Genomic DNA, 16414 nt, shown 5'->3' with positions numbered 1-16414 from the left:
CAATACGGGCGAATGTGACTCCATGACTCACTTTGTACCATCATTCCCGACCCTCCTATCGTGGTTCCGAACCATATGGAGTTAGTAATATCATGGATTATCAATGGGGTGTAACCTTCACAGGTCAATCGTTGTTGCCTATCGTTGTCCCTTATTCGTGGTTGCCTTAAATGATCCGTGAACGGTTTACAAGTTCCTTAAAAACTTGTTGGCGGCTCCCTACTTTCCTTATCCCTAATCGTTGTCCCTTATCGTAATGTCAATTCCCACTTACTATGAGTGCCAAGCATATTCACCACATGCTTTAACGTAAGCGCACTTTGAACGATGCTTATAGCCGGTAAAACCCAAAATTTGCCAAAATTATATTTTGCAAATGCCGCTCAAAGCCGAGGCCTAGACTCCAAAATTTTAATCAAATAATCGAAAATAATTAAAACGAGAAAATCTGCAAAATAGCATTGCCTTACAACCTGGGGTTAAAGTGTCAAGTGTTGGGTTGTGCGCATCATGCCGCAAGCGCGTAGCACACCCACACGCACTCCCCACAACACCAAGCTCACACATACACTGCTCATGCTCGCACCAGCCACGGCCAACCTAGCATAACAACACGCACATCGCGCACAACACAATGATGCTGCTGCGCCGTGCTGCTGCTTGTTGCTGGTTAGCGCGGCATGCTGCTGGTAGCGAGCAGCAGCCACTAACCTCTCTCGCACACATCGCACGCATAGGCTGCCGCACAAGCTTGCTGCCCCATACACACACCTCGCACGCACACAACATTCGTGGCGGCCAGGAGCCTCAACAGCCTCATGTGGGCTGCGTAAGCAGCCCAGCTGGCTGAGAGCTTGCTTGGGGCTCTTAGGCCTCGATTTGTGTGCTCAAGCTTCGGGAAAATTCCTGATTTTTTTTGTGACATTTTAACCAATTATAAATTATTATTAGAATCAATTTATTGAGGAAAAATGAAAATAATAACAAGTCCAACCTTAATAAATTCATCCAAGTGCATAAAACCAAAATTATTTCCAAGAACCATTCTTTAATAAAATTAGTTTAACTTGGTGCAACAAAATTAAAAGGACAATTACTCACTATTAATCTAACTAATTTAAATTAATCTTGAGATTTTTACAAAATAAGAAAGGGTTGGAAATATGAATTCAATGTTCAAATAAAGATTCAAACTTTTACACTTTTGAATCCTTGAAAAATCATCTTCCAACATGAAGATTTAATGAGTTTTCTATCACAAGATTGAAACATTATGATTTCAATCAACTTAATAATGATTAAATCAACAAAGTCTTTTAACTCAAAGTTTCAATCACTTAACATAATTAAAGATTTTATCTTTAGTACTAAGAAGCCTCAAAAATTAAAGATTTCACACTTAGTGCAATCAATTTGCAAATATGTGAAAACTAATCAATCTTCAAGCACTAATCACTACCAAGTAATTATGCCTTAAGGAGATTAAAAATGCAGAAACATAAAGGAAACAACCAACTACATAATCACCGAAATTATGCCATAAAGATTCAAGGTATGAAAGACTTAAATTTTTTTCGTAAAAACGAAAAATCCCACAAAAAAGGCATTTCTGGTCCGATTTTGGCTAAAATCACAGTCCAAAGAGGGGTGAATACGTTTCTTGAACACCTTTTCCACCCAAAATTCAGTATTTTTGGGTGAAAGGTTCTGGGCCAAAAATCGCATTTAAAATAGGAGTAGGTGAGGACCATTTGGACAGGGGGGGGGGACCAAACTTGCTCCCCACTCCCTCTTCCAAAACCGCTAAACACAACACCCAACTCCCAATTGTTTCGCGCCATGTGGCAGTCCCACTTGGGCACCGAGGCACCCCTTGTTGGCTGCCAGAGCTGCTGCTTGTGTCTCGCCCCAACAAGCCTCGAACGAAATAGTGCGGGCTGCTAGCTTCCTCGGCTAGCACGCCCTTGCACTTGCATGCGGGCTGTTGCTGCCGAGGGCTGCTACTAGCATGCCACGCACCATGTGCGGGCTACTAGCATGGCTCGCACATTGGTGCGGGCTGCTAGCATGGCCATGCCCCTAGCACTCGGTATTCCGATGCTAGGGGTATTTTGGTCATTGTTGATTTATTAGTATTTTCTCGTCTCGTCTTTTACCATTTTCGACTCGACTTCCGACGCTAGGTTTCGACGCTCCAAGATTAAATTAGTTCGTCGCTTCGGCTTGTTAGTTGCTTGGGTGTGACACAAAGGGTTCAGTAAAGATTAATATGTAATATTAATTATACATTAATATTACTGATTGGAAGCGGGCTCCACCCTGGCATTCTGATCACTTGACCTCACTAAATAATTAGCTTTCTAATAATTCCGAAACCCTTATCGGAATAATACACTTGTTCGAAGGACACCATTCCTTTTAGAACAGAGACCCTATATATATGTGTAAAACCGTCTGGTGGCGTGAACAAATCTTTGAGTCGCGTTGGGTGCCACGCGCATCTCAATGAATTGCATGCGCCAAGCGCGTGCAACTCACTGAGCTGTGCTCAGAGTGGTTTGCCTTATACGCAAATCCATATTTAAAACTTCCAAAACTTTTGATTGAAAAGTCGGATTAAGGCATTTGAGATATCATTGAAATTCTATGAATTTCTTATTTTTAATTGCTTTGGAATTAGGTTAAAATCTATTATGGATCAACAGATATGGCCGTTGGAGTGCAAGGGTGTCGATTATAGGGCCCGGTTTAGTGTTTTGATCATAACTTCTTCGTTGTAACTTGGAATTGGGCTTATAATATACCGTTGGAAAGATCTTTAAAAGATTTATCCATATATATGATATTTTCATGGAAATTTAATGGTTTTTTATCAGTTTGGCTTGGTTTGCATCAATGTAGGTTCCATTGGATCCAATCATTGCATTTAACGCATTTGGGTCCGTTATTAATCAAGTTTAAACATGTATGAGCATGTTTTAGGCCTAACTAATAATTGGACAAGGCTCTAAGATAACTTGGTCTCAAATATGGGTTTTAACTTACTTCATAATACGTTTCGTAGTCCATAAACACTTTAACTTTGATCTAGCATGAAGAATAATGAAAGGATCAACTCTAATTCAAGATCCCCCAAATAGTCAGGAATCTAAATCCTATACACCGTAACAAGTGTAAAGTCCTAGGATTTTAAAGGGGATTGGGCATAGAGGAGAAGGACCCCTTATGACGAGCACACCCTCCTCATACAAAGGTGGTGGAGCGTGGGACTTATACCGAACTCTAGCACAAGCATGACAATTTCTTTAACCTAGCTAGTCTTCATAGCCTGGATTAAGGGATGGAAACGTATTATTTATTATTTTCACCAAATGAATCATGTTTTATGCTATATATTTGTATTACTAAATTTCTCAATGTATTCTTGAGTTTTGATGGGTCTAAAACTATTAGAAAAACATATAAAACCATAATAGTTTTAATCTGACTTATAATATATAAGTGGCCTTGTTCTACTAATGTATCCTATTGAAGTCTTTTTTTTTTTTAATTAATTGAAACTCATATGGTTCAATCACATTATCGAGGCGTCCCAATTAATCTCTTTTATAACAAAACGTTTAACATCAAGATTTTGACAAACATTCATCAATCTATTGATTTTTATGAATCATAACATTGATTAAACTAATTTTAAATATATAGTTCTTAACTTAAATAAACTTACATATCACATAGTTCTTAACTTAATTAGAAAAAATAACAAAATTAAACTTACATATCACATAGTTCTTAACTTAATTAGAAAAAACAACAAAATTAAACTTACATATCACACAGTTCATAACTTAATTAGAAAAAACAACATTAAAGGCAAATATTCCTTCATCAAACTTCTCTAGTTAATATGCTTCATATATGCGAGCCTCAGTCGAGTATATCATCATTGTTGTCAACGTTTTCGACATCTGCATGATTTTCTAATGCCTCATCTTAAGGACATTCTCTCAGCAAACGTAATAACTAAACACACATAAAGATAAGTTGATAAGTGCATTGTCAGTCAACAATAATACAAATAAGTTAAATTTTTTAAAGGATGTCGAAAATAACCTCAACATAAGGTTCAAGGTGCATCTTGAGAGCCTCATGCCCCTCCTTAATTCTCACAAATGCAGCATGTAACCTAACAAAAAAAATGTTTGGTTAAGAATTATAATCTTATTCATTGTTTTGATAAATTTAAAAGTAAGGTTAAATTAGACTATAACCTATCGTATCTTTTTTCCCTGTAAAAGTCGAACATCTCTTCGATTACCGCGTTAAACTTTGCCATTCCCATACTGCATATAAGAAAATATTTGTCTAATATCAACTACAAACAATAGAATCATAACTTTCTTAAGTCTCTAAATAATAACTACACGTGCATAAGCTTCATCATTTATAATAAGTTTGTCTCTACATGATTTAGAAACTCACCAATTATTTTATAAATTTGTAACATTTTAAAATGTAATGGAACCAAATATTTAGGAAATGGGATAAATAAAAGTTAAAGGCACATAATAAGAATACACAAGTTTGTAAATATAATTAGGAAGTTGCCACTTACATAGCACTGCCTCCTTTCAGTTTTAGAATCAACCGTTTCACATTTACAAGATCTAATGGTTTGGAGTTTCTGTAAAAAAAAAAAAAAATAATAATAATTTTACATTAAAAATTGAAAATTATACCCATTAAATTGAAAATGCAATAACTAATACATATAAAAGGGTGGAGTACAAGAAATAATATGAGTGGGAGATATTTGCAAAATTACAAGAAAGCATAAATAAGAAAAGGTTTATAATTACAAGAGTTGTTCCAAATCATTCATGTAGGCTGCTGACGAAGGAAAATATGCGGTAATGATATTCTCGACAAAATTAGGTTGAGTCTCTTCTAGCGACTCCACTTGTAAAAAGAATTCATCAACAATCCCCTGCTTGTTAGAATTGGATAATTAATATCTTATGGTAAAGCACATAGAGTTGTATAAAATCTAAGCGAGTCTAATTTTGTTTGTAAACCAATAAATTAAATTTATTTCAAATTCATTTTTCATTGTATGGTTTGTTAGATTGAGAATAACTTGAAAATTAATAAGTGGTATTGTTAGTTGACTAAGAAGTGGGAAAAGTGGAATGGCCTTTAAGGAAGGCTTAACCCCGATTAAATAAATTACATTGTTACAATTTATAAGAATAATAAATACTTTGAATTGTCCGCCAAAAACAAGTTTATACATTACAATACTTATGGAAAATATATTTAATGCTCTCTTTTCCTCTTTCACAATTTTTTCCTTTTCCCTCCTATCCCCGTCCCTCTAAACATTATAGTTCTAGTGTTTTATCTTTATCTCCCAATTTTATTTAAATATTTTTTTTTTCATATACTAGTGTGTCGAAATATTCACCTTTCATCTATCGTTAACAATTAAATTTTAAAAACTATTAATTTAAGAAAATAATTTATCACATAAGCGAAAAACAAATCTATCCTTTTTATTTCTTTTTTTTTTTAATTTTTTATTCTTACAACAGCATTGTTTATTCTTAAAGGATAATTTATTTACCAGAATTTCTTTAGTTAAGGACTAAGACACTTATTTCAATGGTCATTAAGGTCTTTCAATTGTATTATCTATATATACATGCACCCATTGTTGCAAGTTATAATTTTTTTTAATGCAAATGTAATGCATTAGTATCTTTAATATGATTTTCAATTAATTAAATCATTTATGTATAATTATTATTTATCCCAAATAAACAAAGCAACTTATTAAAATTTAAATTATAGGCATAAATTTTTATCATAGCCGTTGCCAATTATTCTTGATCTTTATGATTCACTTAATTTCATAATGTGGGTACACAAACAAATTATATAACAATTTATAATATAGAAATTCAAAAATCAAATGAACAAAAAGTTAAAGAACTTAACCTCGCCAATAAAAAATTGTCTCTTCTCAACTAGTTGTTGGCGTAATAGATCTTTATTCATCTTGAATTAAATCTCACAATTACGGCAGCAAAATGTTCAAAGACAAAACAACTGATCTTCGAATGTAAAAGAGCACACACATAAGGGGTTATATAGTTGTATCAAGATATCAGAGCTGCAAATATGTACAAATCTCATTTATATGGTAAATCAGTTTAGATTTTGTTTGTCAAACCATTTTAACAAATGTTTTCATTTTAGATTCTGTACATTATATATGTTGAATATCTAATGTGATTGATATCAATTAATTAGAATCATTAAAGCAAATCCAAACTTCCAACTAATTTATCAGCACAAAATTCATGTTTTCATGTTACCACTTTCACTCAGTAAACACTACAATTATTGTCGGTTAATAAATTAGTGATCGGGGGTTAGATAGTGTCGTTGGTCTACTAACCCTAATCAAATTAGAAATTTATAAAACCTAAACTACCCTAATACGAGTATAGGGGTAAGTAAAGGGTCGAACCCAAAAGGATTAAGTGTATCAATCTATGCTAATTAGACTACTAGGAAAGCTTGTGAGGTAGAGAGAGGTTAAAATAAACACAACTAGGAACAAACAACTAAAACTAGGGAAAGTGGAATCCAATTACATCAATGTATTCAACAACATCATACAATTAAATTAAAATGACCTCGATTAGGAACAATCAACACATTTAACTCACTCTCGCGCAATTAAGCATGTTAATTATCCTACTAAACTAATTCACTCTCGTGCAACTAGCCTAACAAAGGTATGGAAGAATTTAGACCCTCAACCAACTCACTCTCGCACAATTGATTGAAAGCACAATTAAGAACATAGAATCAATTAGCTAAAAAGATTCTAATCTATAAAAGCATCATCCAACACAATAATCAAGAAACAATTTCATACTAACCACAATCAATCATTAAATTAATTAACATAACCTTCATCCATTTCCCTAGAACAAAACCTAAGCTAACATGGTGAACAAAAACATGAAAAACAAGGTAAAATAATAATAAAAGCAAGAATCAAATAACTAAACTAATTAATCTACTCAAAACAACAAATAAATAAGCAAAAACAATAATAAATGAAAACAATAATGAGAGTAAAAATCCACAAATTTGCTTCTTAAAAATCCCAAAAACTCCATGAAAAATCCAAACTTTCTCTCTCTAAACTACTCCTAAACTAGAGAGAGAAAATCCGAATCTAACCCTCAGAGAGAGAAAATAAAAGAGGCTAAACTACTATAATCTAATCTAGGGTAAAATAAAATGTTAATTGAAAGTTTTTTTTTTTTTGAAAATGACCCCAAAGGGGGTATTTATATACAAGCTAAAAAGATAAAGAATATAAAAGAAAACAAATAAAGAAAAATAAAATAACAAATAAAAGAAATAAAAAGAGAAAAGAAATAAAATGAAATCCCTACCTTATATTTATGTCACTCCTAGGGAGTAGTTTAGAGTCCTTTTATGCTTTCTTTCTCGTGTTTTTCCCTTTTATCTCTTGTTTTCTTGCTAGTAAGGTTTGTAGTCCATTTTTGTGTTTTCTTGCATTTTAGGGGTATTTTCGTCTTTTCCACTTTACTCGCTTTTCCCTCTTTTATTGTAGGTGTTGTTCGAGGCTCGGGATCTTGTTTGGAAGGATCACTAAGTGTTTCGGATGCTTGAGAAGCGGCCTCGTGTCGTTTGGTTGGCTAGAGTTCAAGGCAAGGAGCAAGCTTCCACTCATGGCTAGCGCTCTCGTGCATCACCATCATCACCTGCTATAGTCTTGAGAGCGCAAGAGTGAAGGATTTTGGGCTGCCATGTTCATCACCATCGTACGAGCATGATGCATGAGAGCGCACTCGAGAGCACAAGCAGCCGTGCCCCCTTGGCTCGAGGGAGTGCTTGCAACAGCACTAGAGGGGTGCGTGCGTGCACACCCTCCTGTGCGTGCGTGCAGACCCCTCTGTGCGCGCGCACGGGACCTGCTGCGCGCACGCACCACTTCCTCCGTCCCTCTTCGTTTTATTTGTTATTTAAACCCCTTTTCTTTCCCTTTTAAGGGGGGTGACGTTTTTCTTTGTACTAGAATTATTTTTCCCTAATTGTAGAGAGAGAAACACTCTTAGTTTACCTTGGGTAGAGAGAGAAAGTGTGGATTTCTCCATTGATGAGCTTGGATTTTGAAGAAGGAATTTGATCAACCTTTGTAGATCTTCAACTTCAATTAATGAGCAATTTCTTACTCTTTCTCTTTACCTTTGCATTTTTGTTTTGCTTGGTTATTTTGATTTCTTTTTCTTTGCTTATTAATCATGTTGATGCTTATTGATTTGATGATTGATAATGTTTTCAATATGATTTGTGAGTAGTCTTCTTGCCAAGGGTGTGGGGATGGTGTAGTTACTATTTGTTCATGCTTGTGATGTTAAGGTTAAGTTGTGTGTGATTAAACCTTTGTATGCTTGATATTCTTTGATCTTCTTGCAAGTGCACATTGTTGGTTGATTAAAGGTGAATCTTTGCTAACATGAAACGGAAGTTGACTTAGTTTAGGTTCATTACTATCGATTGTGCTTGATTGCACCTCATAGTATATGGTTCTAGTGTGGAAACATAGAGGCTATGTTAGGAGAAACCGATTAACTCCGGAAGGAGATTGGATTGGATTTGGTTTCGATATTCATGTATGCTTAGTTCACTCTCAATTTGCTTTCATGTTATTGCATACTCAAATAGCATCTACAACTACCCACTCCCCTTGGTGTTTAGTCATATTAATCTTTAATCCTTTCCACTCTTAGTTTAATTTCTTAGTTATTCTTACCTCTTATCCCAAGATAGCTTAAGTTTTAAGTAGTGAATGTGGTGTTTATGCATGTCTCCTTGTGGTTCGACCCCTATGCTTGCCTTATACTTGTATTAGGTTTGTTTAGGTTGTATAAATTATATTTGATTTAGGGATAGACAAATTGACGACGTGTTTATTCCCTTGTCAAATTGGCGCCGTTGCCGGGGAGACGGCTTCCATTGCTTTTTCATTACTTTATTTGAGATTATCTCATTCCTTGTTTGTTAGTATTTGCTACTACTTGTTACTTGTCAGTGCTTACGTTCTCCTTAGCTTTGTTGTATGAACAGAGGACGAACTCGCTCAAGGTCTTTGATTCCCATCGATCCGGAGCTAGAGAGATATTTGTCCTTACTTCGAAGAGAAGCGAGAGCGAGGAGTAGAAATTCTCACACCCCAACGAAAGAAGGAGTAAGAGAATTGGAAGATACTCCACCATCTTCACCCTCAAGTGAAGACTTAGATAGCCCTAATTCGCCATCAAGTCCGGAAATCAACCCCTTTTCAATCTTTAAGTCCGAAAGTGAAGAAGGTTCTAAAATGGGAGAGAATACACCTTTGAGTCGTCTCGGGGCTCCCGAAGCCTTTAGAGCCCAAAGTGGGATCCTAACTCCTACCACTCAAGCCAACAATTTCGAAATCAAGCCCAATTTGATTGCTTTGATAGAGAGGAAACAATTCTCGGGTGGAAAATTTGAGAGCCCTCATGAGCATTTAAAAGAATTTGAGAAATATTGTGACACAATCAAAGCCAACGGAGTGACTCAAGAGTACATCTGCCTCAAGATGTTTTCATTTTCTTTAATTGGGAGAGGTCTAGAATGGCTAGAGAAGGAGGTGCCCCCTAACTCTCTCACAACTTGGGACCAAGTAACTACGGCTTTCTTGAGGAGATTTTACAACCATAGGAAGACCGCCGAGGCTCGGTCTTTGATTCAAGGCTTTCACCAAAAGAGTGGTGAGACTCTAAGTGCGGCATGGGACCGGTACAAAGAGCTTCAACGTCAATGCCCACATCATGGGATACCCAAGTATCAACTCATCCGCACTTTTTATGGAGGTCTCTCACCTCAAGGGAGAACAAGCCTAGATGCCGCCGCCGGCGGTCCAATCATGAACAAAGGAGAGGATGAAGTGGAATGCATCATAGAAGAGGCCGCAAAGCATTAAGATGATTGGTATGAAGGAGAAAGGGATGCCACTTCTAGCAAGGGTGTCTATGCATTGGAGAAAGCCAACGCAATCAACAACCTTTCTACCCAAATCTCCAAAATGGCCAAGCAAATGGATGAATTGATGAAAGAAAGGTCCAACCCTCATGGTAATACCTCCCCTTCAACCAAGGGAGGCAATGGTATGACCACTTCTTCCCCCTCTTCTTATAATAAAATGCCTCAAGGATGCATGTTTTGCTCAAATTGTGAAACTTATGATCATGATACCTCCCATTGTGTGTATGTTTGTGAAGTTCAACCCCCTCCCGATGAACATGATGATAATGTGGAAGATGTCAATGCTATGAATTTTGCTCCTAGAATGGAAAATGTAGGGAACTTGAGGCCAAACTCCAATCAAATGGGGAATTGGAATCAAGGTGGAAACCGTGGTTGGAACCAAAGTGGTGGAGGTTATGGTAACCAATACCATGGTGGGGGAGGCCCTTCCAATTTCAATGGAAGAGGCTACTCTAACCAAAGGGGGTATGGTTATCAAAACCAACCACCTAACTCCCGATACCATGACCATCACAATCAAAATTTTGGTGATCAAGGTAACATGGGAAACAATCGACAAAGCAATGTTCCCAACCAAGGCACCGGAAGCAATAGGGGCCAAAATGTTTCTAACTATGCCCAAACCAATAGGCCTCGGGGTTTCCATCAAGCCCAACTTCCTCCACCTCAACAACCTCTTCAAATTGAGGCCCCTCCTAATGATCCCGTGATGGCTAAGCTAGATGCCATCATGAAAATGCATGAGGAGGAAAAGAAAAGAAATGAGGAAGATAAAAAGCGAGCCAATGCTCATATGAAAATGCTTGAAACCCAAATTGCTCAACTTGCTTCTAATTCTTCTTCTTCTTCTTCTTCTTCTTCTTCCTCTATCCCTAGTCAAGGAGTCAACCCAAAACCTTTGTATGCCGTGACAACAAGGAGTGGAAAGGTAATAGGGAGTAACCCCTTAGTTGAGGAGGAACCTCAAAATGAAGTGGACTTAGAGAGAGGGGATGAGAGAATCAAAGAGCCTTCTAATGTTGAGAAGGAGAAGGATGTTAAGGTGCAAAAGGAGAAAGAGACTACCCCCTTGCCCCTAAATCTCCATTCTAGAGAGAAGAGACTACCTTTTCCCCAAAGATTTGTGAGAGCTAAGCTTGATGCTCAATTTGGGAAGTTTTTGGATGTGATTAAGAATTTGCATGTTTCCCTTCCTTTTGTAGATGCCATGAAACAAATGCCCCATTACTCTAAGTTTTTGAAAGATCTATTGAGTGGGAGAAGGGAGTGTGAAACGGTGAGCTTGACCGCCAATTGTAGTGCAATCCTCTCCAATAAACTTCCGGCCAAGTTGAAGGATCCGGGTAGCTTTTCCATCCCTTGTTCTATTAATGGCATTGAGTTTGACAAAGCTTTGTGTGATTTAGGAGCAAGTGTGAGCCTCATGCCCTACTCCTTTTACCAAAAGCTTAGTGTAGGAACCCTTTCCCCCACTAACATTACTCTCCAACTAGCGGATCGGTCCATTAAGTTTCCCATGGGTAAGGTAGAGGACATTCCCCTTAGGGTAGGAAAGTTCACATTCCCCGTGGATTTTTATGTGCTAGAGATGGATGAGGATGAAAGGATTCCTATTATCTTGGGTAGGCCGTTTTTAGCCACCTCTAGGGCCATCATTGATGTGAAGGAGGGTAAAATATCTTTGAAAATGATTCAATTGAGTTTGATTTGAACAATGTCATGCAACAACCTTCCTCAAGTGGTGAATGCTTTAGAGTAGATGTTCTAGATACCATGCTTAGTGAATTCTCTCGTTCCCATTTGCATGCTTCTAACGATCCCCTAGAAAGTTTATTGTTGAATGATTCTAAGCTAGGTGCTCACAAGGACGACATTCAATTCTATGAGGATTTGCTAGAGGAAAGCAAGAGCGAGTGCATGGATAAGAGCATGGAGGAAGAGGCTTTTCACACCCATGATCTCTTTCAAGTTGAGGAAAGAGCGGAGAACACCAATGGTAAGGGAGCACCAAAGGTAGACTTGAAACCTCTACCTTTGGGCTTGAGGTATGTATTTCTTGGTTCTAATAAGTCTTTCCCCGTAATTGTCAATTCCAACCTAACGGAGGAGCAAACCTCCTTCTTGATCAATGTTTTGAAAAAACACAAGAAAGCTTTAGGCTATATCATTGATGACATCAAAGGTATAAGTCCTTCTTTATGCATGCACAAAATTGATCTAGAGGGAGATGCCAAACCCGTTAGGCAAAGGCAAAGGAAGCTTAACCCTTCCATGCAAGAGGTTGTGCGGAAGGAAGTGGCTAAGCTTCTTGATGCGGGAATTATATACCCAATTGCTCATAGTGATTGGGTATCTCCCGTGCAAGTTGTGCCTAAGAAAGGGGGAATGACGGTAGTGAAAAATGATCATGATCAACTAGTCCCCACTAGGCTTGTAACCGGTTGGCGCATGTGCATTGACTATCGCCAACTCAACACAAGTACATGCAAAGATAATTTTCCATTACCGTTCATTGATCAAATGTTGGAGAGGCTTACAAAGAATTCCTTCTATTTTTTTCTTGATGGTTATTCGGGATTTTTCCAAATCCCGATTGACCCCAAGGATCAAGAGAAGACGACTTTCACATGTCCCTATGGTACTTATGCGTATCGTAGGATGCCTTTTGGGCTTTGCAATGCTCCCGCAACATTCCAACGTTGTATGATGTCTATTTTCAGTGATATGATTGAGGATGAGATAGAGGTCTTTATGGATGACTTCTCCGTTGGAGGAGCCACCTATGAAGATTGTCTATCTAATTTATCTCATTGCTAGAAAGATGTGAGAGGGCTAACCTCGTGTTAAATTGGGAAAAGTGCCATTTTATGGTAGAAAGTGGGATTGTTCTTGGGCACAAAATTTCCCATGCCGGCATTGAGGTTGATAGAGCCAAGGTAGAGGTCATTGAGAAACTTCCTCCCCCCACCAACGTGAGGGAAGTGAGATCTTTTCTTGGCCATGCCGGGTTCTATCGGCGTTTTATAAAAGACTTCTCTTTGATTGCAAAGCCTCTCACATCCCTATTGCAACAAGATAAAGAGTTTATATTTGATGATGCTTGTCAAGAGTCTTTTTGTAGGTTGAAAGAGGCTCTTTGCACCGCCCCTATTGTTCAAGGTCCGGATTGGTCTCTTCCATTTGAGCTCATGTGCGATGCAAGCGACGAGGCTATTGGTTCGGTTCTTGGGCAACGAAAGGATGGGAAGCTTCATGTCATACATTATCTGTCCAAAACTCTCAATGATGCCCAACGAAACTACACAACCACCGAGAAGGAGTTCTTAGCGGTTATTCACTCATTTGAGAAGTTTAGAACCTACCTCATTGGTTCTAGGACAATTGTGTACACCGACCATTCAGCTCTCAAATATTTGATAGGGAAGAAGGAAGCTAAACCAAGGTTGTTGAGATGGGTTTTAGTTCTCCAAGACTTTGACTATGAAATGAGAGACAAGAAGGGAGCCGAGAATGTGGTGGCAGATCACCTTTCAAGGTTGGGCGGTGCAAGGTTCAAGGATGATGGTTTGCCAATAGAGGATGCTCTAAGGGATGATGTGCTATATGTTCTTAAGGTGAAGTCGGCTCCATGGTATGCGGATATTGTGAATTACTTGGCTTGTGGTGCCATACCTCCTGATTTCACTTCACAACAACGTCGAAAGCTCAAGCACGAGGCAAAGAGATATATTTGGGATGAACCGATTTTGTTGAAGAGAGGGGTTGATGGGTTGTTGAGGAGATGCATCCCCGACGATGAGTTTCAAGGTGTTCTCCATATGTGCCACTCTTCTCCTTGTGGTGGGCATATGAGTGCTCAGAAAACCGCCTCAAAAGTTCTTCAATCAATGCTCTTTTGGCCTTCTTTATTCAAAGATTCGTGGATGTTTGTCAAGAAATGCGATAGATGTCAACGGGTGGGGAATATTTCGAGAAGGGATGAAATTCCACAAAACCCCATCCTTGAGCTTGAAGTTTTCGATGTGTGGGCGATAGATTTCATGGGCCCTTTTATCTCCTCAAATGGGAACAAATATATTTTGGTTGTCGTTGACTACGTGTCCAAATGGGCGGAGGCCGTAGCTTCTCCGACAAATGACTCAAAAGTGGTGGTTAACCTCTTCAAGAAAGTGATCTTCCCAAGATTCGGTGTTCCGAGAGCGATTATTAGTGATGGGGGGTCACATTTCAAACACCACACCTTCGTGCGACTACTTGAGAAATATGGGGTAACTCACAAGCGGGGGCTTGCTTATCACCCCCAAACAAGTGGTCAAGCGGAGGTCACAAATAGAGAGCTCAAAGTGATCTTGGAGAAGACAGTTGCCAGAACGAGGAAGGATTGGTCCTCTAAGCTCATCGATTCTCTATGGGCTTATAGGACCGCCTTCAAGACGCCAATTGGGACCACCCCTTACAAGCTTGTATATGGGAAGAATTGCCATTTACTCGTGGAGATGGAGCATCATGCTCATTGGGCGATCAAGCAAATCAACTTGGATCTCCATAGTGCGGGGGAGCAAAGGCTTTTAGAATTGCATGAGCTAGAGGAGTTGAGGTTGAGTGCCCATGAGAATGCAAGTATGTACAAGGCAAGATCAAAAACGTGGCACGACGCCCAAATCATCAAGAAAGATTTTGTCAAAGGGCAAAAGGTGCTCCTCTTTAACTCAAGGTTGAAGCTCTTCCCGGGCAAGCTCCGATCAAGATGGAGTGGGCCATACATTGTTACGAAAGTGTTTCCGTATGGTGCTTATGAAATTTTCCAAGATGGCCACTCTCCTTTCAAATTCAACGGCCACCGTCTCAAGCCTTATTTTGAAGGATCCCCAAGTGATCAACCAATTTCAGTTACTCTAATTGATGTGCATCGTCAATTCTACCCTCCTGAATCATCTCGAAGAACGTCGAGCTAACGACGATAAACAAAAGCGCTACCCGGGAGGCAACCCGGCTTTCTAACTTTTTCCTTTGTTACTTTATTTTACTTTATTTGCTTGTTTGGTTTTTGTTTTATTTTTGCTAGTTTTAGTTTATTTAATTTGTTTATTTCCATTTTATTTTTATTTGTCTCGGTCTCACCCTCGGGTTCATTTGTGTGTAGGTTCAAGCTCGAGGTTCGAGGCGGTTTCCCGAACCAAGTTATTTTATTTAATTTTTATTTTATTTTATTTTATTTTATTTTTTTTATTTTATTTTTTTTATTTTATTTTATCACCTGTTTTTTTTTTATAACAGAACCTGCTGCCCCCTAACCTCCACCCCACCTCTCCTTATCCTACACCACCCCTGCTCACTCCCCAACCTCCATCCCCTACCCCTGCCTGGGCTGTGCGCACGCACAGCTGGGTGTGCACGCACGCACAACCTAGCGTGCCACCTCGCGCATCTCCCTCGCAGCCCAGCCCCTGGCCTCGCTGCTGTGCGTGCGCACACAAGGGTGTGCACGCATGCACAACCAACCCCGACATCCCACTTATTTTTTTTCTTTACTTTTCTTCTTTCATTCCTCCTATCCCCTTATTTCCCCTCATTCTCTCCCCGAATTTCCCTTTCACCTTCTCCTCTATTTTTCCTTTCTTTTCCTCCTTATTTCTTGCGAATCACAGCACAACTAACCAGGAATTTTCGCAATTTAACTCCAAAAAAACTGCAGTTTTTCGGTTCAAAAAAAAAAAAAACAAATTTTCGATTTTGGGGTTTTGAATTACGAATTTGGGGGTTTGAATTTTGGTCTTGAAGCTTGTAAATTGGTGTTCTATTTGGTTAATTTCATTCTTTCATTCCGATTTCAAGTGCTTTCAAGCATCATTAAGGTATGATTTCAATGGACTTTTGCCTTTAATTTGTTCCTAGTTGCTTCATTATTCCAATTGCAAATTTTATGTTGCTTCTATGAACATGGCACTAGTTCTTTGTACTAAACCTTATTTCATTCATGTTGGGCTACCTTTGTGCTTGCAATTTCATTAGCAATTCTCTATTTTATTTGGTTAGAATTTCTTGTAATTCTTGTGCACTTGTATTTGTACCAAATTCATGGTGAATTGCTATTGCTTTGGTGTGATTATCTTTGTGGTTACAATTTCATTGGCAATTCTCTATTTTTATTTTGTGAGGATTTATTGTCATACTTGTGCACTTGTTTGTGAACCGAATTCATGGTGAATTGCTATTGCCTTGGGGTATTTAATTTTAAGCTTGAAATTTCATTAGCAATTATCCATTTTTAATTGGTGGTGATTTCTTGCATATT

The 16414-nt window shown here is 38.2% G+C and overlaps 1 non-coding gene and 1 pseudogene across 1 annotated transcript; both read right to left on the bottom strand.

Moving 5' to 3' along the window:
• Positions 1 to 3927: 3927 nt before the first annotated feature.
• On the bottom strand, positions 3928 to 14603 carry LOC145596910 (histidine-containing phosphotransfer protein 4-like; annotated as a pseudogene).
• LOC145599926 (small nucleolar RNA R71) lies at positions 9804 to 9909 on the bottom strand. Its single transcript, XR_014104172.1, has one exon. It is a non-coding gene; the product is annotated as a small nucleolar RNA R71 (small nucleolar RNA).
• Positions 14604 to 16414: the final 1811 nt, after the last annotated feature.

The sequence above is a fragment of the Chenopodium album genome, chromosome 20 (assembly GCF_948465745.1).
Source record: "Chenopodium album chromosome 20, dcCheAlbu1.1, whole genome shotgun sequence".
In the NCBI taxonomy this organism is placed as follows: domain Eukaryota; kingdom Viridiplantae; phylum Streptophyta; class Magnoliopsida; order Caryophyllales; family Amaranthaceae; genus Chenopodium; species Chenopodium album.
Note: the sequence above shows the minus strand (reverse complement) of the source record. Positions and strands in the feature narration are given on the sequence as shown.